Raw genomic sequence first — 11,012 nt, 5'->3', positions numbered from 1 at the left:
TGTTTACCTTGAGGGATCCATTGTGTCTTATATTGCTGCTGAGGTAGGTATGTAGGTTATGTCAATAGCAACACACAAGGATCTTCATGCCATGGGGATTGTCAGCAGTGAGGTGGGAGATAAGAGTGGTCTCTGCATTGAATGAGGGGGAAGGGAAAGTATACGATTAAATGAAATTGTGTGTGCAAGGGTGAGGGGGCTGTGAAATTTAGCTGGTGTGGGGTTATTGCTGTGGAGTAGACTAAATGTTTGATTGTAGGGCAGATGTACGTATCTCCTGTTCAGTCCAGCTCCCCTAAACGCAAGTTTTGTCTGAGCAATAAGGCATTAGACTTTGTCCTACAGCAGTCACATGACCTATCCCATGAATGTTACGGCCTATCTGTAAAGGCAGTGTGTGAGCATGTGTGCTATGGGCATATTGATTCATTGATGAAAGAGGGCAGAGTTAAGGTTGCATGGCTATACCTTAATTCTGTATTGCTTGCATTTCAAAGGTTTGAGTTTCGCTGAACTCTACATTCTAGAATGGCACGGGGTCCTACCAGGCAATCTTAACTCTGCATTTACTATGGTTTTGGTCAGTGAATTTCCTTGTTTTCTGAACACAAAGAAAAATGTTTTTTGTAGGCATTAGTGGTCATTAAGGCAGTTGTAGTTATCAGATGAGTTTGCAGTGGAGGCACTACCGTAGCTAGCTAAATGTAAAGGATACCATGTGATTGCTAAGTGCTCTTCCCACATCCTGTACAGTTTGTAGTAATAGAATGAGGATAATGTTTGTGCTTTGTAATCTTTAGAGAGTGGAACTGCCAATGAGGCAAGGAGAAACATTCCATACATGGTCGATGTCCCAAAATGTTGACAGTTTTATTCCGTGTTGGTTACAGTAACTTTAAGCTTATGACAGAATACTGGTATGTGTATCTCCTCCACCCTTCTCCGTCATTATCCCCTGCCACATATAATGTCCTCACCAACATTTCCAGTTAATTCTCCCATTCGTGTTTCATTAAGCCCTTAGGACCTTAGAAGCCATTAGCACATACAACATAACTTTTTCCTCTCTGGTGGCCTCTGCTGCAGCTTACTAAAGGGTTGCACACTTCCTTGGTTAAGTAGGCTGAGCTGTATACCAAGGTGTGCTCTGTGTCAGCCAGTTCCAAACAGTCCCTGCCCCCACACTGGTCAGGCCTCTCCAGCCCGTAATCTGGCCCAGCCAATCCATCTCCTCTCCAAGCTGGCTCTCTTCTCCTGCAACCGCTCCAGCCAGCCCTGTCCACTTCACATGGGGATGCCGCATGTTTTAACTTTTTATTTCCTCCTTTTCAGAGGTTTCAGTTTAGCCACTCTCTACATTCTGGAATGGCAGGAGGCATCATTGGGCAAATGTAACTACATTAACACAGTTTGAGGGTATTTAATTTCTTTGGTTTTAAAAAAATAATTTCTCAGCATTCCCATTTACTACAGCCTAGCTCCTCTTCCACTGATTTGGACTGACTTTGGCTCCTAGACAATGAGTTCCTCAGCACACGAATGGATGGGCTACGTGTTAGTCCCTCCCTTCACTGACTCTGGAGCAGCTCCTTGTCTCCCTGCTCTCTGCCTGCCCAACCCAACCTGCTTCTCCCTCCCCACAGAGAGGCAGACCTTAGCATAGGACTCACTGGTTAAGGAGCTGGGAAGTTGATCCGGGAATAGTGCAGAGACTAGCATGGAGTCAGTGGGGACATCTTTTTAAGGGGAGCGGGAGAGATGGCAGAGCAGAGGGCATGAGAGGAAAGCTGGTCCAGTGGTTAGGACCTGGAACTTGAGAGGCATGGGCTGAATTTAATTCCCTGCTCCATGACAGACCTCCTTTGTGACCTCAGTCTCTCTGTGCCTTAGTTCCCCATCTGTAAAACAGGGATAATAGCACTTCCCTGTCACACAGGGGGGTTGTGAAAATAAATACATTAAAGACTGAAGGGTTCAGATATTACAGTGATTGCATCCCTATAAGTACCTATAACAGATTGATTGATGTATATGGGGTTTGTGGGGGGACAGAGCTGAAGCTTCCCCCAACATTCCTCACTGCATAACTCTGATCCCTCCTTTTCACCTCATTCTTCCCTGCATCAACACTCCTCTCACTGCTCTGACCCCCATATTTACCCACAACTGCGCAGACTCACATACCACTGCTCCAACTCCTCCAAAATTCCCTCAATTATGCCCATTGTTCCAAGACTCCCCCCCTACACTCCCCCCACACCAGCTCCCCCCTACACCCTGCCACTTCATGCCCTTGGTAAGCTCAGAGGGCCATGGGGAGGTGGGAACATACTGAGGCTGTGAGGACTGCGCATACTAGCTGGAGGCAGGAAGGAACAGGAAAGTAGAGGTGCCAAATCTTAATGCCAGATCTGGGCCTTGTTTGTGAGGAAGGGGCATTATGCATCCATCTATAGCACAAGGGGCTCAGACAGCTGTGCAATGGCTCAGTCATCTCAATGAAATGTTCTCAACTGAATGATAACTCATGGATGTGAATACAGCCTGAAATAATAACTCTAAAATGTGTGAACTGCTCCATTCATGTCAGTGGGTCATCCCCTCCCCGGTGGAGTACTTGTGAGCCTGTGACAGGCACGAAGCATGCTTATTCTCACCTCCTCACCATAGTCACAGCAACCTGTTTGTGTGCCTGCTCCAAGTGTGTCTGTACTCAGCTTCCCCAGATGTGGGTTCACATGGGGGGCGGGGTACAGGGAGAGGGGCTCAGACAGATCCAGAGAAGCAGGCCCTCCCAGACCCTGTCTGGGAATGGTGGTGGGAAGGGGGGCTTAGATATCCTCCAGAAGGGCAAGAAGCCCCTACATCCGGGCTTACATTGAGGGATAGGGAGAGAGGCAGGGCATCAGCTCCCACACGGGAGGGGAGAAGGTGGGGCTGACAGTTCCTCAGCCCCTAATCCCCCTGATTCCCCCTGCCACCCATCACCATGTTCCTCCTTCCAGTGTCCTGTCCCCTCCACTCCCTGCCCCACTCTCCTCTAGTCCCATCCACATTTACACGCTCTCCTTCCCAAAATTCCCCTTTCCTCTCAGTCCCAAACCCCTTTCCTCCAGTTGCTTTTCACTCCTCTGTCCCCTTCTCCCCCATCCCTCTCTGCCCTCTACCCCTATTCCTTTAGCTTTAAGGCTATGTCTACACTAGCACTTTTGTTCGTAAATCTTTTGTTGATCGGGGTGTGAAAAAAACTATACACCCTGACCAACATAAGTTAAACCAACAGAAGCGCCAATGTAGACAGCGCTATGTTGGCAGGAGACTCTCCTGCCGACATAGCTACCACCACTTGTTGGGAGTGGTTTAATTATGCCGACAGGAGAGCTCTCTCCCATCAACATAGAGCGGCTACAGGGGAGACCTTACAGTGGCGCAACGGCATCGGTACAGCTGTGCCGCTGTAAGATCTCTAGTGTAGACATGGCCTAAACATCTAAACCATTTATGAGCACATCATGTTAATGGGCTAGTTAGGATAAACCCCTGGACCTTAAGCACACTAAGGCCTTGGCTACACTTGCAGATGTACAGCACTGTGAGTTAAACCTGACCTCGTACAGCTGAGTAGAGAAAGTGCTGCAGTCGGTCCACACTGACAGCTGTCCAGCGCACTTTTGTGGCCACATTTGCAGCATTTGCTGCACCATTGGGAGCGGTGCATTATGGGCAGCTATCCCACAGAGCACCTCTTCCCATTCTGGTGCCGTGGGTTGTGGGAAGGGGGCGTGGGTGCGGGGCATTCTGGGTCCTGTCCCAATGCCCCGTGATGCATCGCTTCACATCCCAGAAATCCCTTTGTTTCCGTCCACCTTTGGCGCCATCTTTCAATGGTTTCTGTGCAGCGCGATCTGTCTGCAGGAAATGGAGCCCAAACTGCTGAGGCATATGCTGACTTATCTCGCCAGCACGTCACGTTTGGCTGTTGAACTATTCCTTAAGATCCAAAGTGACAGTGAGAGTGAGGAGTCCAACGATGCTATCGAGCCGCGTAACGCGTACAACACGAAATTGCTTGTGGCATTCACGGATATGATCAGCACCATGGAACGCCGCTTTTGGGCTCGGGAAACAAGCACCGAGTGGTGGGATCACATCATCATGGAAGTTGATAAGATGGGATGATGAGCAGTGGCTGCAGAACTTTTGGATGAGAAAAGCCACTTTCATGGGACTGTGTGAGGAGCTCGCCCCCACCCTGCGGCGCAAGGACACGAGATTGAGAGCTGCCCTGCCAGTGGAGAAGTGGCTGGCTATTGCAATCTGGAAGCTGGCAACTTCAGACAGCTACCTGTCGGTCGCAAACCAGTTTGGAGTGGGAAAGTCGACTGTTGGAATCGTGTTGATGCAAGTTTGCAGGACCATTAATCGCATCCTACTCAGAAGAACCGTGACTCTGGGTAACGTGCAGGACATAGTGGATGGCTTTGCACAAATGGGGTTCCCTAACTGTGGAGGGGCGATAGATGGGACGCACATTCCTATTCTGGCACCACCCCACCTAGGATCCGAGTACGTTAATCGGAAGGGGTATTTCTCTATGGTTCCCAGGTGCTTGTGGATCACCGTGGGCATTTCATTGACATTAACACAGGCTGGCCCGGAAAGATGCATGATGCACGCATCTTTTGGAACACTTGGCTGTTCAGGAAGATGCAGGCCGGGACTTTTTTCCCAGAGCGGAAGATCACGGTAGGGGAAGTTGAAATGCCCATTGTGATCCTTGGAGATCCCGCTTACCCGTTAATGCCATGGCTCATGAAACCCTACACAGGGAGCCTTGACAGCAGCAAGGAACGGTTCAACTACAGGCTGAGCCGGTGCCGAATGACTGTGGAGTGTGCCTTTGGCCGTTTAAAGGCCCGCTGGCGATCTCTGTATGGGAAACTGGACTTGGCCGAAAACAGCATCCCCGCAGTTAGATCCACGTGCTGTGCCCTCCATAATATTTGTGAAGGGAAGGGGGAAAGCTTCACTCAGGCATGGACCTCCGAGGTTCAACACCTGGAGGCTGAATTTGCACAGCCAGAGAGCAGGGGTATTAGAGGGGCCCAGCCCGGGGCTGCAAGGATTAGGGATGCCTTAAGGGAGCAATTTGAGACTGAAAACCAGCAGTGATATCTGGTGCCCTGCACGGGAGTGAAGTGCAGTAGTTCCAATCTTTAGGAATCAGTGTTTGCTAAGCAGACAAGCAGACTTGCAGTGCCTGTTTATTTCCTGGGCTAAGGAGTCTTTTACTTTATGCAATAATAAAGAATGTTTTCAAAGCCAAAAAATCCATTTATTGAAAAGAAAAAAAAATTATTTATTGAAAAGAAACAAGGGGGTGGAGTGGGGAACGATACAATCACAGATTCGCCTATGTCCTGTCTGGTGTGCTGTGCAGTGAGTGCTGCACTTCAGGATAGCTATACTGCATGGTGATGGGGGTTGAGTGCAGAGGGTAAGGGTCGTGGTTTTCAGGGCTGGGTGGTGAAGATACTGGTGTTGGAGGCAGCTGGCGGCGTGAAGAACACGGAAGTTGGGGAAAGTGGGTTGGAGGTGACAGTGGGGCACAACGGAAAGAGTTTTGGGACAAGGGCTGTGGGGGGGAGGTGGCATTTGCGTTTGCGGTACTGCTCCTTCTGCATGGCTACGAGCTCCTGGATAGCGTCTGCTTGGTGCTCCAGGATGCTTATGAGCCGATCCGTGCTTTGCCGCCGGTGCGCTGCGTTTTCCTGGTGAATCCTGCTTTCTCTCTCCCTACAGTTCTGTGCTTTCTCATTCTCTTTAATAGATTGCCGCATCACTTCTTGCAGCATGTCGTCTTTGCTTTTTCGCGATCTCTTCCTGAGTCTTTGCAGTCTCTGAGCAGGCGATAAGAGGGACAGCTGAGTTCTCAAGGTTGATGCAGTTGTATAGGCAAAATGCAACATTTAACAGAGACAGCATTGTTTATACCAGACAGAGTAATGATTTCCCCCACACTTAAGGAGTAGAAAACACACAGGGTCTACACAATAGCATAATTTTCCCGTCCAAAACAGAGTACACATTTCCAATGGGAGCCTCAAAATGGTGAGTAAGGGGGACTGATTGTTTCAGGGCTGCACTGTCCTCTGGGTTTCTGTGCTTTGGGGAGAGCCAACAGCTCCAGGGGGCACCTACAATGAACACTGTGCCAACGTTTTCCACAGGAGTTTGTCCTGGATGATATCTCGCTGCTGAGAGTGACCTGGGAAGCAAGGGAGGGTCTTCTCCTGCAATGCGGTTTCCGCACTGGCCCATGTGCAGCTTGTCTGTGTGCAGCAATGGTCCCCTCACGGCACAGTGGCGCGGACACATTAGCTTGGCTGGGACAAGGACCACGGTGGCTCTCCCGATAAACCTGCGCAAGCGCATCACACACGTTCTGGATGAGACATTCGAGGAGTTTACCGGGGCCGATTACCGCGATGTGATAAACCACATCAATGCACTATTCCGCATCCAGGCATGCATGCCTAAGCCTCTTCTCCCAAAGAGCCCGCACTGAAAAAATTCCTGCACAAAAAAAAAACCTGCTTACCGGGAACCTGCTCTTCTGTTTGTCCTCCACCAAGTACCGGCTGCTGCGACTGGCTACCTTCCTCCTGGCTCGAGAAGAGCTCCTGGCTGCATGGCTCCAGGGATTCCGGAGTGTCTCCATCTGCCCCACCACCCTCACTCCTGTTTTCCTCCTCCTCTCTCCCCCCCCCCAACAGCGGCTCTGAAGTGTCCATGGTGGTGCTTGGAGTTGAGGTGGGGTTAACCCCAAGTATCGCATCCAGCTCTTTGTAGAATCGGCAGGTCCCGGGGGGAGCACCCGAGTGGCCGTTTGCGTCGTGGGCTTTGCGGTAGGCACTCCGCAGCTTCTTCACTTTAATCCTGCACTGCAGGGCGTCCCCGTCATGGCCCCTTTCCATCATGTCCTTTGATACCTTCCCAAAGGTATCGTAATTCCTATGGCTGGAGCACAGCTGGGACTGTACAGCTTCCTCCCCGCAAACACTGATGAGGTCCAGCAACTTGCCATTGCTCCATGCTGGGGCTCGCTTGGTGCATGGAGGAATGGTCACCTGGAAAGATTCGCTGATAGCACTCCATGCCATGCTGGGCTGAGCAAACAGGAAGGGGATTTTTAAAATTCCCAGGGAATGTAAAGGGTGGGTCACATGGTTGGTTACCTAAGGCCAGGGCAGTAGAGTTTGAACTGATGACCAGAGTGACTAGAACAGGCATTATGGGATACTGCCGAATACTTCTGGAGGCCAGTCACAGCACATTGGGCAGCCACACTGGTGCCGCAGCGCTGCAGCGGCAGCGCAATACATGCTATTTCTCTCAGGGATGTGGAGTACATGCAGCACTGCAACCATAGAGATACAGCGCTGCAAATGCCTTGCCAGTGTGGACGGGGAGTGAGTTACAGCACTGGGAGCGGCTTTACAACGCTGTAACTCGCAAGTGTAGCCAAGGTCCAAGGTCTGTTATTGAGGAAACATGATTACATTAGCCATACTGTCTTTCATCTTCCCTCTAGTTCAGGGGTCGGCAACCTTTCAAAAGTGGTGTGCCGAGTCTTCATTTATTCACTCTAATTTAAGGTTTTGCATGCCGGTAATACATTTTAACGTTTTTAGAAGGGGTCTTTCTATAAGCCTATATTATATAACTAAACTATTGTATGTAAAGTAAACAAGGTTTTCAAAATGTTTAAGAAGCGTCATTTAAAATTAAATTAAAATGCTGATCTTACGCCACCAGCCTGCTCAGCTCGCTGCCAGCCTGGGGTTCTGTTCACCTAGGCCGGCAGCGGGCTGAGCAGGGCCTGCAGCCGGGACCCCAGACCGGGGGGGGGACATGTTTCAGGGGTCAGGGCAGAGGGCTGGGGTGTGTGTGTGGGGGTTCAGGGATCAGGGCAGAGGGCTGTTGGTGTGGGGGGGTGCAGGGCACCATGCCCAGCAATCCTTCTCACATATCTGCATAAAATGTGTGTAATACATTATCGTTCATGTAGTGGGGTGGTCCCCCGCTCCTGCCCTGAAGGGCTTAAAACAGCCCTGGGGGAAGGTTGTGGCTGGGAGCTGCTAAGCTGGGATGATTGGGGAAGCAGCCGCAGCTGGGCCACACCCCAATCAGGCCACAGCTGGCCTGTATAAGAAGGCTGGGAGCCAGGAGCCCAAAGAGTCTCTCTCTGCATTCAGAGAGAGAAGGGCCTGGCTGTAGAGAGTTAAGACAGAGTACCTGGGTGGAGCAGGGCTGGGGACAGGCTGAGGAGCTCCAGCCTGGAGAGCTCCAAGCTGCAGCCTAGTATTAGGCCAAGGGGTACTGGGGGTTGCAGAGGGCAGCCCAGGGGTAGGCCAAGGCAGCAGGTCCAAACCCAACCTTGCCAATGATGAGTGGCCTATACTGTAGTCTGCCCCAGGGAGCGGGGGCTAGTTGGTGACTGGCAGTGGCCTTATTCTGAGGTGAGGTGGGGATAGTGGGTGGGGGTTCCCCAGGGAGGGGAGACCCAGAGATGAGGGGTTACTGCTAGGGGGCAGCACCCCAGGTACAGGGGCACCGGGGTGCTGGGAGGGACTTGGGGCCAGAGGACAGGCAGATCACCGGCCTGCAGAGGGCGCTCCAGGAGCTGGAATGAGCTAATTCCTTGAGAGACCAGCAGGAGGTGCTGCAGGGGTGAGTCCACTCCTCTACAGTTCAGAAAACAGTTAGTGCCACTTCTAAATTAGCTGTGCAAATAGGCAGGGCACATTTCCCAAAAGGAAACAGAAATCCTTAAAAGAGGCAGATAGTAGCAACATGCCTACAGATCATTTCTGTCAATGGTAGGCTTTGAATTTACAGTGCATGGGTCTAGCTCAAGTTCAATGACCATAGCATGTCCCTTGGAGCCATCCAGCTACTGTAACAATGGACTGTCTGCAAACCCTCTGGCTTAGGCTTGCTGCACATTCACATTTCAACCTCTTTGACTTATGAATGTTTGGCATGTACCATGCTAGCAAGCCAAACCTTTTCAGCGACAGTGGGTGCCATGCACTAGCTGAGATAAATGTCAAGTGACTGAGATCAATAGGAGAATGGGGGGGAAAGGGGAGCATTTGTTTGTTTGGGGGATTGGATTGGAAGAGGGGTTGTATCTTGAGCTATTCCTTGCTCAAATGACCCCAAATTTGGACCAGCATCCCCACAAGGCATGATGGATTTCAAGACGATCTGAGAGAGCCTGTGGATGTTAGAGTGCATAGAAGAGTCCTTCTAAAGAGAAAGCACTTTTCAACCTTCACTACAGCAGAGCTGGTACTCTGCCCTAATGAAAAAGGGAAATAGATAATGGGGTCTCTAGGTCCACATTAATGTGCCACCTCTCTGAGTGCTCACAATCTTATTTATGAAGAAGAAATCCAAGTGAACAAGAATAAAGAAGTGCCATATGGGGAGACACTAGAAGAGTGACTTTTTAAAAAGCTTTGTTGAATTTTCTATAATATGAAAATACAAAGTACAGATTACTGCCTTTTGTAGCTGGATATTACTGCAAAGGCAGTGCTATATGTGAGTGGATCCATTTTGATTTATGTCCAGGGAAATAAAGGCATAGGACAACTACTCAGTAGATTTTATTTTATTTTTTTAAAGAAAACAAACCAGACAATAACATAAGGAAAGCCTAACATGCAACCTAAACTGCAAATAATGTAGCTTCTGACTCACCATTTTGTAATTAACTTGATTGCAATAATTATCTTTGTATCCAGAGTAGATTCTTCATTGACCTTAATGTGTAGAAAGAATCAGCTTGTAAAAAACATATTTACAATTTCCCTTTAGTTTCACAGGTGAGTCCTGTGAATATGGTGACATCAAGTGGTGACATGTTTTTAAGCTAACTCCATTAAGCAAGCCAAACTTGCTGTACTGTATTACTAATTATACACACGATGGCCAGTATTGTGAGAGAGCGAAAAGGAACAAACCAAACTCTGAATAGTCTTAGCATTGTTATTGTTATAAAGTCAAATATTGTGTGGGTTTTTAACCAGGAAAACTTACACCAGTTTAGCTCAATTTGGATGAATCCGAAAAAGTCTGTCAAACTATAGCGAATGGGAATGCAGTACAACAAAGAACTATGAACTATTGAAGGACTCTAACCAGACAAAAGCCTGATGTTTTCCCCTTTTTATGCTGAAATGCACATGCTTTTTTATTTGATTACTAAGGTGTCTGTCTAATCTGAGAGCCAACCTATTGGCCAATCTTCAGATGAACTGAGCTCAATGGGCACAGTTGGATCGGAGCCAAAGGCCCTAAACCATCTTTCTGCTTCCCTTGATCCTTGACCAGACAGGGGCCAGACTTGCCGCTGGTACATGTAAGAGTAGCCACAGTGTTTGTACAGATATGTATGTGTGTTTATGTATGTCTGAGAGCAGTTGTAGAAGCTACTATAGATTATACAAAGATAGCCCATGTCCCAGTTCCCACTCCGCATAAAACAGAAAGTGGAGAGCTGCTAAAGTGGGTTCTATCTCCCATCTCTTCTGAGGGTGTAGTACTGCCGCTGGCAGCCAAAAGCAAGAATGGAGGTGTCATGAAAATATAGCCCTACGGAACAAATTCTGCCCCTGGTTATTCAATGCAACCCCAGTAGTCAGTGGAGTTTGACTGGTACAATGGAGCTGAGAACATTTTTCAGAGATTCTGAAAGGCAATGTAAGGAATTTCCTTAACCTGTTATTGCCCTGGTAAATAGTTTATGGAAACAGTCTTTTTACTAAATCCTAAACCAGTCTTACTGTGTACTCTTCTCCTACCAGTTATCTTCCAACTTCTACCTGTACTGCACTTATGTATGGTACTAGCTGTCAGCTTTTTAGCAGCTCTCCCCTTTTTGTGTAATGCAAAGTGGGGACTGGAATATGGGATGGATGTTCAAAATGTGGTGCTGCCCA

Source organism: Trachemys scripta, chromosome 1 (assembly GCF_013100865.1).
Source record: "Trachemys scripta elegans isolate TJP31775 chromosome 1, CAS_Tse_1.0, whole genome shotgun sequence".
In the NCBI taxonomy this organism is placed as follows: Eukaryota; Metazoa; Chordata; order Testudines; family Emydidae; genus Trachemys; species Trachemys scripta.
Note: the sequence above shows the minus strand (reverse complement) of the source record.